Source organism: Tamandua tetradactyla, chromosome 17, assembly GCF_023851605.1.
Source record: "Tamandua tetradactyla isolate mTamTet1 chromosome 17, mTamTet1.pri, whole genome shotgun sequence".
In the NCBI taxonomy this organism is placed as follows: Eukaryota; Metazoa; Chordata; class Mammalia; order Pilosa; family Myrmecophagidae; genus Tamandua; species Tamandua tetradactyla.
The window spans coordinates 49,553,481-49,568,801 of record NC_135343.1 but is presented as its reverse complement, the minus strand read 5'-3'; the positions used below and the strand labels follow the sequence as shown (position 1 = coordinate 49,568,801).

At 44.0% G+C, this 15,321-nt stretch overlaps 1 protein-coding gene across 2 annotated transcripts in view; it reads left to right on the top strand.

The window, feature by feature from the left end:
- The first annotated feature begins 13,548 nt into the window (after window positions 1-13,548).
- EVA1A (eva-1 homolog A, regulator of programmed cell death) overlaps window positions 13,549-15,321 on the top strand; it is a 58,152-nt gene continuing 56,379 nt past the window's right edge. Inside the window, exon 1 of one of the 2 annotated variants that reach the window (XM_077134691.1) lies at window positions 13,549-13,625. The gene's annotated coding sequence lies outside the window, so the exon portion shown is untranslated. Of the gene's footprint in view, window positions 13,626-13,907; window positions 14,213-15,321 lie in introns of those variants that run through there. The other variant, XM_077134688.1, reaches the window with a different exon arrangement.

Below are 15,321 nucleotides of genomic sequence, written 5' to 3'. Positions count from 1 at the left end.
CAAGCAGTTTATTCTGGAAAACTGGTTTGCATGTTTTCTGGGTCCTAATAATATCTTCCTCTTACTGACTTAGCCTTGTTTGGGTAAGATTCTTGAATCACATTTCCCCTCTGTTTTCCTCCTTTAAAAATTTGAATATAATTATCAGTTCATTGTATATATATATATTTCAAACTAATCATCTGAATCCCTTGAGTTTCTCCTCCACGATTTGGCTTCTCATGTGATTTCACTTGGCCAGCCTTCACAACTCTGATTGCTTGCAGCTTGTCGGAGCCTCACTGGTGGTCTGCTGCCGAGAATTGGACTCAAAACTCCAGAAATCTCACCAACACAAAGTACATTACAGTCCCCACTACTTCCATTTTCATCACTGTGGCTGATGGGCCCATGACTGTGGCACCTCTGTTAGCATCTGCATCTCTCTGCTGACTCACACTGAATGTCTATTCAAATAAAATTCTCAGATTTTTATTACCCTAACCCAGCCTATTTTATCCTAGCACGTGCGTTCTCAATGGGATGACCTCACTCCAAGGGGGAGAAAAGCCAAGAAAATAAAAATCAAAAAACTTTACAATAGTTTGGAATTCTCAAAGCTCAACCCGACTTGACAAAATCGTATTCCTTGAATTTAATTTCTCTCTTTACGGAGAAATGAAGTTTTTCTCCTTGTGTGTGTGTGGGGTGATACTGAAAATTATGTGGTTATCATCTTCAGCAATCTGACAAGATGATTTCTATTTTGTGGAGGCCTAATGTATAAGTTCATTTCCTATGAGTTAATCCAAACCATCCACATATTAATCAAGGCAGCGCCTTGACCATAAACGCACCGGCCATCCTCAAGATTGACACAGAGTTAGTGGCTTACTGCAATTATTTAAAGACCTAAAGATTCCCCCTCACAGACAGCATGATGATATTTTGTGTACCAAAACACGATACAATGAAAAACTCTGTGAAATGGTTTAATAAAATGAAGACAGATTAGGGCTAATGAGATTCCCTTCATTTAGCAATTTAATACCCAAATGAAACTAGTTTAGAAGAACTATTAATAAACCTTTGCCAGTCCCTAACAATCACCGCACTCTCCTTCAATGCTTATAATTCACCACCACCATCCTCATTGCTGTCATCATCATAATCATCACCACTTTTTATTGAGTAACTGGGATGTGCAGGCTCAACGCTCAATGCTTTACCTTTATTACCACTTTTAACCTTCACAAAAAAATCCTGTGAAGTAGATATTAAAATCCTCATTTTAGAGAAAAGGAAACTGCAGAGAGTAGACATCAAGATACCCAAGGAATGTCAACATTTTATTACATTTGGCTTTTGTTTATTTTTAAAGTTGAATTTTCCTGTGCTCATCTCCCCAATTCTATTCACCACCAACCCCCCCGCCCCCCGCAACCAGCAAGGACTACATGAATCTGGTGATGCCTATGGTAAACACATATACATCCATAAACAATAAATAATTCATTTGCTTATAAAAATGAGCACTCAACATTTTGCTGTTGAAATTAATTTTTGTTGATATATTAAACAGGGTCTGGCTCATCCCTGGGAGTCACATCCCACGTTTTCAGGGCCACTTTTACACCTGGATTATACTCACCTTTTACCAATTAAATATGTTTAAAAATGTTTCACCCCATTTTAAAAATCAACCTTTATTTTTATAGTGGCCTTTATTGTCAGGCCACTGACACTGAAGTGTCAGATTTAATATAGTCTAATTAATTAAGACTTTATGATGTCTGCTTTGTGTGTCTTGTTTAGGAATTCCTTCCCTCTCCAAGGTAACATAGAAATCATTATTTTTCTTCCAGTGATTTTAATTCTTTGTAGTTTACATTTACGTCTTTAATCAATTTAGAATTTGTTTTTTGAAAGTATAAGGTGGAGATTCAGTGATATTTTTCAGATATGGATATTTCCATGGGGAAATCATGTTGTTCCAGGTCTATATATTAAATATTCTGTTTTTTTTCCCCAATGATTTATGATGCTTCAGCTATTTTATACCAAGAATTCATTGAACTTGGGTCAACTTCTGGGCTCTTTATTCTAGCCTTTTGAACTAATATACCTGGCAAAGAGTAAACCCTATATAACAGGCTGTTAAATCAATAAAATAACCAAAGAGTTAAAGGACAGGATGATACCCATAAAAAGAGCATGGAATTGTGAAACAAAAACAACAATATGAGTCCTGAACATGGCAAAATCCTGACATAGGAAAAAAGTAGAATCTGAACTCCTGGAAATGTCAATATAGCCTCTGAAATTTAAGATAAAAGTAAAAACATACTATAAACTTTAGTGAACTCTCTAGAGATCATTAGTGCATTGGTATTTAGTATGGTAGAAATTATCCAGAAATCTATAAAGAGATAAAAAGTATGAATGAAATGACAGGGGCAGAGGACAGAAAGGTTCCAAAATAAATTAAATAGGAAATAAAGAAGCAGGAAATAAAAGAATAGCATTATCACAGATAATCAATATTAGAAGCAATATTAACAGAATTTTTAGAACTGAAGAAAAGCATGAGTTTTAGATTTTAAGAACAAACAGGGTGTTGAGCAGGATGAAAAACAAATTCCAACTACACATAGTACTGGGAGCTGTAGAGCATCAAAGATAAAGAGATATTCTTAATAGTTAATAGAGAGAAAAGAAAGAACAATTAGAATGACAAAAGAAATTTCGTTAGTAAGAATAGATACCAGAAGACATATGATAATATCTTCAAAGTTATGAAGGAATATAACCATCAACCCAGAATTCTATATTACACTAAACAATTATAAAAGATGGGGGGAAATGAAGAGGACACTCCCCATGGAGAAACCCACCTGGTGAGAAACTGAAGTCTCCCATCAATATCCAGCCTCAACCAACTGGCCAGCCATGTGAGTGAGCTGCATTGGAATGGGTCTTCCAGTTCCATGGAAATCTCCAGATGACTTAAACCAACAGCTGACCATAATTTCCTGGGACACTCCAAGCTACAACTTCCCAATCAAGCAACTCCTAAATTTCTGACCCATAGGAACAATGACAAATGACACATGATTATCATTGTTATAAGCCACTAAGTTTTGGGGTGATTGCATAGAAATAGATAAATAATACAAGTGACTTCTGTTTTCCAAACCAAATCTATTAAAAAACATCATTCTTTTCTCCCAACTTGCCTTATGCACCTATACAGTCACTAAACAATGGGAGTTAGACCTATTGCCACTCTCTTGTCTGAAATTGTTTGACAAGGTCAGGCAGCATATGCTTTTCAAGCTGCTTGCCAATTTCTAGCTGGAGGAGTCGTTTGTATCTCCCAATATTATCATCCTGCCCATTGCTTATTCTTTTTGCAGAAAGATGATGACAGGTTTGAGAGCAGTCACGATGTAACTGGTTCGCAGCTCATCTCTACTATTTTCTGGTTGTATAATCTTGAGCAAATTTAAACTTCTAAACCTTTTTAAATGTTAGTTCTCTTGACTTAACTATGAGTAATAGTCATATTTAATAGTTAAATCTACCCCACAGGGTTGTAAGCAGATTAAGCTTTAAAAAATAAGACAGTGTCTGACAAATACTGCTAATTTATTAATGATTTTGATGATGATGATGATGATGGTGATGACAGTGGGGATGATAAAGTGTATATTTTTGGTGTTTGGTATTCAAGGTCTCCCATAATTGCTTCCTGCTTCAGTTATCTATTGTTGCCTAACATGCCATCCCCGCATTTGTAGCTTAAGGTAAGACCCGTTTTATTATCTCTTGCAATTCTATGAGTTGACTGGGACCAGTGGAGTGGTTCTTCTGCTCCATGTGGTACTGGCCGGTGCTGCAGTCACCTGGGGGCTTGATCTCGTTGGAATATGAAAAGTGGCTACTCACCTGGCTGCTTGTAATACCCTCTACTGGCCGGGAGCTCAACTGGGGCTTCTGACTGAATAGCCTATACAAAGGGCTTCTCTGTGTGATTCAGCCTCTTCACACCACATGGTGGCTGGGTTCCAAGAGGTGACGCTTCAAGAGCAAAAGTTACAAGAAGAAGGAAGTGAAAGCTGCTCGTTTCCTTTAGGGCAAGACACTAAACTGGCATCATTTCTGCTCCATTCTATTTGTTAAGCAGTCACTGAACCAACCCAGAATCAAGGAGAAGAGAAACAAATTCTATCTCTCAATGGGGAGAGTGACCAAGGATTTGCCCTCATCTTTAATCCACTACATTTCCAAAGGTCCTTTCCAGATATTGCCAACAATTTCCCTCACTGGATACCAGTTAAGTCGGGTAAATACGGACTTTTCCAAATTTTCCTAGTTGCTCCTTGCCTCCCTGTCCAGAGCAAGCCCACCTCTTCCATACAGCTTTCTCTCAGTTACCTCCTCCTCCTGGGACCTCCAGGGAATGACCGGCAGGACTGGCCATTTATTAAGTGCTTCATGTGCAGTTTTAGAACTGCCACCTGTTCCTGTTTTTGGACATTTTCCAGGTTCAAATACTCATTTTTTTCTGGGGGAGAGGGGAATGCATGAGCCAGGAATCGAACCCAGGTCTCCCGCATGGCAGGTGAGCATTCTACCACTGAACCACCTCGAATATTCATTTTGAATGTAGTTTCCCTCTCAATAGGTATTGTATCTCTGGAGTTCCTGGATACAGCCTGGTACAGGTCTTTCCATTTATTGGTGCTTAGTAAGTATTTTCTGATTTGATGATATGCTGTGGGGGAGGCAGTGGTATGACAGTGATATGCTGTTGCGGGGGGAGACTGATATTTATTGAACACAGAGTCAAACATGATGCTAAGTCTTTACATGTATCACCTTATTTATCCTTCATGACTATCTTATAATTATTATTATTCCCAATTGACAGATGAGGGAACTGAGTCCTTAACTTGCCTTCCTTAGCACAATGACTAAATGGGAGACTCAGAACTGAATGTAGGTCTGCTTGATGCCACAGAAATTATTTTCATTCCATTGCTCTGTCTAAAACTCCCTTGGAATGAAGATATCTAGGAAAAGAAGGGAAAGTTATGCAAGTAACTAAGGACGGTGCTTTCTAGAGCATCTGAACCATAAAGTCCCCACAGTGAGAGCATGCTCCAGTCAGCCTCGCTCTGCCCAGCAGTTGCTGTCGCCTGGGACCAAAGCTAATCATTAACCCACTTAAGCTTCCCTTTTCTTTCCCATTTTTGAACTCTCAAGGCTCCAAGCGACTTTGGTCAAATAGACGCCATCCATTGTTACTCTCTTTTATACAACTCCTAGGCATCACGGCAGCACATTTGGAAGCACATGGCATATGTGCGGTGAATAAATGTCACTGAGATGTCTGGAACCTCGGCTTCCACAGGCCTCATGGCTCCAGCACCTCCTGGGATCCCCGGCTTGTGCCTTCATTTGAGGACTCTCAAGCGAATGCTTGTGGCTCCTTCTCCCCAGCCTCAGAGGGCAGAAGAATTGCTGGTCAGGCATTTTCAGAGTGTTTCAAGGGGATCAAAGAGAGAAAAGCAAACACAGAGGGAAAATGTGCTATTTATTCTTGGAACAAAGTTACATTGGCAGCTTTCTCCTCTCCAGTAATACTTGTTTTCCTGAAAGGATTACACACGCGTTTGCTTCCTCTCACAGGATTTAGCCACCACTCAGCTCATGACCTGCAACTTCTGTCCCCCACCCCCACCCCCACCTCCAGCCCACCATCCTGTCATTTTTCTCACAGGCTGGACAAAAATTAAAGAGATTAAAACCATCCATGAGAGAAAGTGGGTTAGTGCAGCTGCTGCAAATCCCCCACATCAGCAACCCAGGTCAGCAGCTCAAATAAACCCGGCCATGTGAGCGGCGTGCCTGGGGCCCAGATGGGAGACTCCCAGACGTTTCAGACCTCCCTCCTTGGAGAAGGAATGAGAAAGTCCAGCAGGCTGAGTGAGAGGGCTGCCAGTGTGTGTGTGTGGGGGGGTGTTTTTCCTGGGGAAAGTAATTGCACTCATGTTTTTTCTGGGACATTGCAGCTTTTCATTAAGTAATGAAACAAATTCCTTGATAGACATGTGGCAGAATAATTTATTGAGCTCTTCTTTCATGTCTTGTTCTCTTGACTGTAGGTACTTTTCTGTGTTCCAAGATGGCATCAAGACTCTTGGGTGCTTTAGTCTTTGGGGGGGGAGGGGCTTTTTTTGTTGCAGGGTTGAAAGCAGACTTTCTAGCAGGGCGAAGACATGCTTACTCCTGGCTTTGTGCTCGCTGCCTGTGCCCGTGAGCAGGTTTGTGCTGCTCAGCACTGGGACAGAGAGTGGGCTGTGCATTTCAGAGGGTGCAGAGTTCAGCTAGAGAAGCCCCTGAAAGGAAAGAAAGACCAGGATAGTTAGGGTGTCCATGAAATGTGAACGCCTGGACTCTGCTTTCCCACAGCACCCATGACAGGGGCTGCTGAGGGGCAGGAAGGGTGGAGCAGGCTGGAAATGATTGGTCCCTGTTAAAAAAAAATCCCCAGGCTCAACCTCAGAAAAAACTGCCACCCTCCTGGTTCTGTGCAGGACTGGACATTCAGCATGGCTCTGCAACCAGTGTAGATGAACCCAGGGGGTCCTCTTTGCATGTTCTGTTATTGTTTAAGTCACCAGGGACTTACACCTGACCTTGAAGCAGGAGCATGCCCTGATGACAGCTGAAATTCTCATTTCCCTATAGAGTGAGTAGACAACTCTGGGCCAATTATACTCAATTTAGAGAAACAAAAGAAGTGTGATGTTTCTTGCACCTTAATCATGTAGTATCACCTGCTAGCTGCCAGGCACTGTGCCAAACCCTGGAGACAGAAAGATGAGCCAGCATCTTATGGCCCTCACAGGACTCAGAATCCAGGTAGAGAGATGAGACAACAAGGTACAGTGATCCACAATGAAGACAGGCCACAGAGGCTGGGGACCAGGGTGAGAGAGCTGCTGCTATTTGGGGTCTGGGAGCCTTCCTAGATTTGCTTACCTTTGTTCTGAATCTTAAAAGATGAGCCAGAATTCCTCAGGGAAGGATGGGGTGGAATCAAGAAGATTCTGCACAAAGGTACAGAAAAGCAAAAATGCATGATGTTTGGGAAACTGAAAAGAGGTGGATGTGGCTGAAGAGTAAGACTTGCTACTGGGTGGGTGGGAGGCATAGGCAAGGTCCACCCTCAAGGGCTTGGGTCCCATGCTAAGGCATCTGGACTCATCCTCCAAGAGGTAGGGGACCTCTGAAGGGTTTTAAGCAAGGCGGTGCCATGAACAGAAGCAAAGCCAGTTAAGGAAGTTCACAAAGAAAGCATGATCATGAAGCTGGGAGGGGAACCAGAGAAATGCAGAAGTGTAGACGGGAAGAGAGGAGAGCACGTGAAGACAGAAGTGGCCAAAGGGATCATCCACGCAGAGAGGCCATGGACACTAACTGAACACTGCAATAGGGTTCAGTGTTCAAATTATGTTGTTAGATCTGAGCTACCCTCACTCAAATTTTATGCCTTATTTTGAACACAGAGTTTTGAAATTTGGAGGCTCTTGGTGACTTTCAGTGGGATGTTGGGGACAGACTACAGGTAGCGAAGATGGAATGGGGTCAAAAAAGTGAAAGTAGAGAATACACCCACTCGTTTGAGAAATTTGGTCAGGAAAAGCAACAAAGACGTAGTAAGATATCTAGAAAGGGGTTCGAAAGTGTGGAAGGTGTTTCATAATAATTATAACATTTTTAAATGATGGGGAGGTCTGGGCAGTTTCAAGACAGAGAGGACGGAGGCAGTGAAAGATTAAAGATAAGGAAAGAGGCTTCAGAGCCAAGGAAGAAAATCCGGCAAGGGGTTTTGCCAGAGAAACCCCCCTGCGCAAACTTCTCATGTGCCCAGGGGCTTTGAAGTCACACATCTGCATGGAAACTTTGTTGCCCTGCATTCCGTGTAAATCTTATGTGTCTGAGAAGGAAAGCAAACCATTAAAAATAAATCAGATGGGTTGTATTACAAACATATTAATCAAACTCCTAGTGTGGAGTCTTTGGTGAATCAAATGAATCACCCTCCTCTCATTTATCATCTACTCTTCTGTGAGGGCCATGATCTTAGACTCCATCTTTACATGCCAAGTGGGTACCAAATTCCATCAGACGTGTCCAGACACAGGAGACTGGCTGGTTGCTGGTTGTAGATGCCAGTTGCTGTGATTTGGGGACTCGGGAAAGGAACAGATGGCCATCTGTTTGCTTTGATTAGATTTAGTTCACCTGTGCACAAGGACTGCCTGTTCCACAACTTGCTACCTTGAATTTTATGAATCAGAGAACCGATTAAATACAGGCACTCTGGGGTTTTCAGAAGTTCAGGGTCTCCTCAATCATATGTTCAGGTTAGCATATCCTCTGCCTGGGAATTATAGTTTGGTATGATTTGCTGTCTATGCTGTGTTTGTTTCCATCTATCTTCCAGACCAAATCATCCTATTAGTTTATGAAAACTCACAGCTTTCAAAGTTACAGGAACAAGTCTGAGGAATTTGGGAGAGTTGCAGGCAGACTCTTAACAGAATACTGAAGTAGGGTTCAGTGTTCAGTTCAGTTACGCTTTTAGATCTGAGCTACTTTAATTCAAATTTTGCATTTTATTTTGAACCCTGTTCATAATATGGTGGGGTGGCTTAAACATTAGGAATTTATTGGCTCATGGTATTGAGGCTAGGAGAGATCCAAAGTGAAGGAATCAACAAGGTGATGCTTTCTCCCAGAACACTTGTGAAATTCTGGACTTGGCTGCAGGGCAACCTTGGTCCTTGGTTTTTCTGCATTGCACAGGGTGGAACTTTCCTTCTCTTTTGGGTTCCCTGGACTTCTGTCACCTGGCTGCTCCCTGTGGCTTCTCGCCGTCTGACTTTCATTCTGCTTATGAAGGACTCTAGGAACCTGGATGAAAGCCCAACCTGGGTGAGTTGGGCCACACCTTAACTGATGTAACATCTTGAAGAGATCTTATTTGCAATGGTCCACACCCACCAGAATGCGGACTGGGACCGAGCACGTGTCCAAACTGGGGTACCCTATACAACCCACAATAGGTCACGGGACTAAATTTACTCCTAAAGGGGTATCTCAATTTTATAATGACAATCAAGGGTATTTTCATTATAAAAATACACAAAGATATATTTATCTTGTGACAACTTTTGGGGACCGTATATATGATGGCAAGGCATCTAATTCACATTTTCATGAAGAACAACTATCAGCAATTTCACTAGACATTTCATAGTTCCATTGTCTTGCTTTATACAGTTGGAACCTCCCATTTTTACAATGGCTTTCTGTTAATTAGAAAGTGTTTGCATGGAAGATTCATTGAAGTTCTGTTGGTGCTTATCTAACCTTGAGGGCCAATATGAAAAAGTAAAGGGGGTCTCAGCCTAGTATGAGAATTTCCCTACAGAAACAGTGCTGGGGGAGGGGGAATTTATACTAAATTCTGTTTGTGATTTACCTGGTGAATATGTTTTGATTTACAACCTATCACTAATTAGAGGTACTGTGTATTGGGAAGCAGCAACAGGGTAGAGAAATATTCTGTTTTTTGTTCTATCACCGCCAAGAAGATAAAGTGGTTGAGTCAAATATTTAGACCTCTACTCTTCTGACTGCGGCCTGAGAGGAAATAATTTAATGAGAGATTAAGTCTCCCCTTTACGATAGAACAGGCAGAGATGATAACTAATTGATGGTTTTTCCTCATAATTGCATCCTTTTAGGGTGCATTAAATTTTAAGAAAGGTGGTGGAAGTGATTGGAACACTGGGTGGCTCTGTGGTGACTTACATTCCCTGGGACTTTTAGTTCTAATAAAGTGTCTTTTAAATAACCAAATGGTGTCCCCCAAGCATCCCCTGTTATTCCCCTGTACAGGTAAGACATCTCCTTCTGAAAAGGAAGAGAAGGCCTGGAGAACATGGATTTTGTAATTTGGTTGTCTACATCTGAAAACTAGAATCAGAGGGGACATAGCTGTCAACGGTGCTTTACTTGTAGATTAAAAGCATCTATTATACCTTGTAAAAATTGGTAAAAGGTTGGTCTGTAAACACATGGTTCTCAATTCTTAGCCCTTTGGTGTCTAGGAGGTAGGAGTAGCTTATACCATCAAATAAATAATTTTATTTCAGCAGTTCTCATGGAATGAATGAATTTAACTGCTATCTGGTTAATGGCTATGCTTGGGCCTTAACAAAAGTCCCTTATGTTGCTAAAGAACATGCAAAAGTGAGTCAGTGGCTTAAAAAAAACAAAAACCAAAAATGGTCTTGCTTTCCCCAAAGCTAACGTTTTAAACAAGTACACATTTTCTTTTCAAGTTCATTTTTGCTAAGATGAGCAGATATGAAATGACCATAGGGCAAAGCACTAAAAAAAAATAATTCTTAGCTTCCTGATTTTCCTACAGTGACATCAGGAATGGTGACACATTGGTGTCTCTGCCTGCACATCCATTAGCCTCTCAGCTAGCCATGAGGCAATTCCTTTGTCTTTCATTATTCACTTTGCTTGACTGTCTTGCTCCAACTCTCCTGGAGATCATTTATTACTTCTGGAATGAATAACAGCTGGATGTTTGGAGGCTTCTTGTAAATAGCAGTGCCATAGTAGAAGGGGGTAAGGATTCTGGTTCCAATCATTTGTACTCTCTTGGGTTGGAACCAGATTTTCAACCCCTTGACCACGTGGGGTTGATTTCACTTGCTCAAGTCAGTGGGAAAAAGGGATTGTTGTCGGTTTGGGGTTGCCTTACCATGCATCATCTGCTCCTTATTGTTTTGTAAACTCCTTATCAATGAAGACCAAGGTTTGTATCCGCCTCTCCTACTAAAGTGGCTCTCAATCCTGGCTGCACATTTTAACTATTTGTGGAGACTAAAATAAATGAAGCCCATCCCCATCCCCAAAGATTCCGATGCAAATGGTTGGGTTGGAGCCCAGCTTGTTATTTCAAAAACCTCCCCAGTGAGTGTGGTCTGCAGCATGACTGCCTATGGTGTCCAGGGCCATTTCCTGTGAAGTGCAGCCTCCAGAAAGTGACGGTTCAATTGAGCAGTACTGATAGGTCAACAGGCTGCACGGTGCCAGACAGTTTTGGCTGAGAGCACATCTGGACCTATCTCATTGGAGACATCGTGTGGTGCTCTCAGCAGCTCATCATTTAAGCATAAAACTTTTGCAGCTCAAAGTTCTCATTTTAGTTCAGCTTGCAACTCAGCTTAGTTTTGTTTTCTGCCTTTGGATGTTGTGCCTCAGTTTTCTGACTGAAAAATCTTTCCATGCCATAAACTATTGTTCCTGCAGTATAGATGGGGTGGGGACAGAAAGCTGGAGCCCAGTCTTTCCATCTGGCATTTCCTGCTGCTCCTTGGAAGTTTTATATAGGAATCTAAATGTGTTATTAATCTAATTGGTTTGGGATAATCATATGGATAGTTTCCTTTTCTGATGGCCAAATGGAGAACTGCTGTCATTCTGAGACTTCAGACCAAATGTTTGCTCAACATCAAACACTGCACATCTAAAACTTAACGTGACCTTTACTTAATGTTGCCAACTTTATTTTGTGCATTTGTGTCAGAATGCTTAGTTTACAAGTTTGGGGGATCCCTCTAGCTGTGTAATTTGCTTTGAGAAATAAACTTATAAATTTTTGTTCAAAACTGCATGCAACATTAAAATTACCTTGAGTGATCTTTGATAACTAACATCTACGGACAAGGCCAACAGTGATTTTTTAAAGAGCACCTTGCCTGAATGTGACTTTGAAGGAATTAATATCTCAAGAAAAATATATTTGAACCTTTAGTGAATTATTTCATTTGTACCATGAAAACATTTGACTTAAATTATTTGACCATTCCAGTCTGGGTACTGTTCTGATTTCTTAATTGTGTAGACTGATTTGCTTGTCAAGAGTCCATACATCTTGTTCACTAATGGTTGTGCAATAACTAAAAGCAAAGGACTAGATGCACTACTGTGTACATTACACATGATTGTACTCTGTTGCACTTACTCAAATACTATGTGGGAATTTACAATCACGCGTACTGTTTCACAAAACAAACATCTCGTGTCAAATACCAGGTTAAAAAAAAAAAAAAAAAGGGAGGGGGCTAACCAAAGTTCGAAGTCGTATTTTTTGTTTGAAGCAAAAGCCAGGGAAAAAATTGCCACAATAAACTTGGTGTAAAATCATCAAATCCAATTTTACCAAGTTTAGATGGCAATTCAGTGTTTCTTTGAGACTAAACCTGCTTCCTTGATTAGTTTAGGAAACAAAGGTACTTTCCACAAGGTCAACTGCCTCTGTATCAGGATGGGATAACTTGTCTATGCTTTCACCTTTCACCCCTCCCCACTCCCACACCCACCCCTACTCTCCACACTGGTCTTTGGTTCCTTTCTGAACAGCTGCATGTTTAGGTTAAGGGAAGTAGCTCTTGGATAAGTCTAGAACACTGGTATTCAACCGTGGCTGTATTAGATCATCTGGAAAGCATTTCAAAAATACCGATGCCAGAGCCGCACCCCAAACCAACAAAATAAGTATTTGTGGGGGTGAAGCTGTAGCCTCCTTGGGTTGCCAAAGCTCCCCAGGTGTTTCTAATATAGCCTCAGATAGTGAACCAGGGGTCTAAAGAGCAGCGCTTTTGAATCTCTAATGTACATTTGAATGACCTGCGAATCTTGTTAAAATGCAGATTCTGATTCAGTAGGTCAGTGGGTCCCTAGCTTCTGCATTTCTAACGAGCTCCCCAATGATGCCTCCAGTCGTTGGATCACACTTGGAATAGCAGTTGTAGAGGGTGCTATGGGATTCTGGTCACCAAATTGGTCACTGGTTCCTCCAGCTGGAGGCCTGGGAGTTCTCTTTCCACTTCCTCCTCTCCACCCCATCCTCCAGGGGTCACGGGGTCTTGTGACTCCTTCCTCACGGGCATCGGTCAGTTGCATCCCACTGCTTCCCGCTGCTCCTAGCACCCATTGACTGGCCAGGCGCAACCTTCTCTTCTCTGTTTCCCCCGCCATCACTCACCACCCTCCAGCCCTCCTCTTCCTCTTTGCCAGACTACCTCCTGATGGAGCTTTCTCATTTCCTCGCCTCGGCCCATGCTATTTTTACTATACAGCTCTCCCACTCCTGACCCACTTCTCACTACTCGAGCCGCTGCCTCTCTGAGCCTCCTCATTCTGAAGTCATCACCTCAAGACGATGGTTCTTTTCTCCATCCCCAGCGCCCAGTCCTGTGCCTATCAGGCCTCTGGTGACACTTGTTGAATTTAAAGTGAACGTGCAAGACCGAAAAAGAGTCCTCAGCTGCTCTGCATCCGAGCAAAATGACCTTCCCTCCAAGATTATGCATGGGGCTACTGACTCCCCACGCAAAAAAAAAAAAAAAAAAAAAAAAAAAAAAAAAAGAAGTTCATCCGATTTAACAAAGTGCTTACTTCCTGTCTGGGGAGGATGGTTTAATTTGGGCTCAAAGCAGGCGACCCGGCAGGAATGAGAGGATGGGTGCGGGCAGGGGTTGGAGGTCTGCTTTCAAATCTGGATTCTTCCCAGCAACGGGGAAAGACTGGGGCTCCGAAGCAGGGTGGGGACCGCGGGTGGGGAACCTCCCCCGGCCCTGGGGACGTTCGGAAGCTCTGGGAGGCCGGCAGGAGTTCGGGAGCGTGAACTAACTTGGCGCGGAGGGAGGCGCCGCGCGCCGCAGCCGTTCAGGTTTCCAGCCATCAGAGCGCCCACAGGGGCCGCTGGCTAGGGGAAGGGGGCGGGGGGAGAGGGAGGGCAGGTCCAGAGCGGGGGGGGGGGGGGGGGGAGGAGGGGGAGACCGAAGGAAATGAGACAACCTTTTCCTCCCACTGAGTCGGGTTCCTCCAGCGACTGTGCGGCTCGGCGCGGCCGCCGGTCAGCACCGAGGCCGGGACCCCGTGCCCCCAGCCCAGCCCCAGCCCCCGCGGCCACTTCACTGAGATTTTTCTGCGAAGCGCGGGCCCCGGCCCCAGCCGCGAGCAGAGATTTGTCGCGTCTTGCCCCCGCCTTCGGCTCCGGGTCCCCCGGCTCGGCCCCGCGCGCCCAGAGCGCAGCCCCCGGAAGTGCGCGCAGGCGGCCCCGGCGAAGGTAAGCGGCGCCCAAAAGCGCGCCCAGGGCGCAGAGGCGCCCTGTATCCCTGGAGGGTCCCGGCCTCCTCATAGCGCCCCGTTTTCGGACACACGCCGAGCACTTCTGAAGCTGCTGCTTGGTACTTGACTTCCCTGCCCAGGTGTGGGAGGCTGCGTTGCACAGGGAGCTCTGCTTCCTAGTGCTTTCTTTTTTTGCCTCCTCTTCTTCCTACTTTCCTAATGCTTACCCCCGTCCCGCGTCCCCTCGCTCCTTTTTCTGAATCAAACAAGCCCTCAGCTCCATCCATGCGTCTGTAGTCTGGCTTCGGGGAGCGGGTCCTTTCCAAATCTCGGCGCCTCTCTCCTCCTCTGCCTCCGGGAGCAGGGGCTGCGCGGGGCTCACCCGCGACCCCGTGCCTGCCCGGTGCCGACCTGCCCCAAATAATGTCGATGCACTCTAGATTCATTTACCTGGCTCGTTTCGGAGACAGTCAGCTCGCCGCGCGTATTTGGCAACCCCAGAGTGGATTGGGAATGAAGTGTAAAGGTTGTGTCAGACGCCCCCTAAATCTCAGTGGGACCTCTGCTGGTAGAGGGGTGGGGTGGGGGTGGGGCAGTTCGGGTCTCGCGGCTCTGTCTGCGGTTCCTACCAGGTTGGTAGGGGGCGGGGGAGGTGGGGTGAGGGAGGAAGGGGCAGGAAAAAGAAGAAGTACTAGGTAATGAGCAAAGCCCTGGAGAAGAGGGCAAACCACTCCTCGCCACTTGGCATTTTGCCTTTATTGAGTGCTTGAGTTCTCACTTCCAGCCTAGAAGCCTATTTTACAAATGCGCGAAATGAAGTGCAGAGAGGTTAACTGCGGTGCCAGAGTCCACACAGCTGGGAAGAGGCCCAGCAGGATTTGGGTTCCAGCTAGTTTGCCCCACACATCCTACTCCAGCTCTACAGAGGGTTCCTTGAGCAGGAACCCACTACCTCCTGCTTGCACATATTAAGGTGGGACCAGCATTTTTCCTTTTTGAACAACTACATCTTGATTCTTTAAATTCGAACTATTTAACACCTACTCAGCTTCCAGGTCAGTGCTAAGTGCTGGGGTTTCACCATTGAACCTCACTCTTTCAGCCACA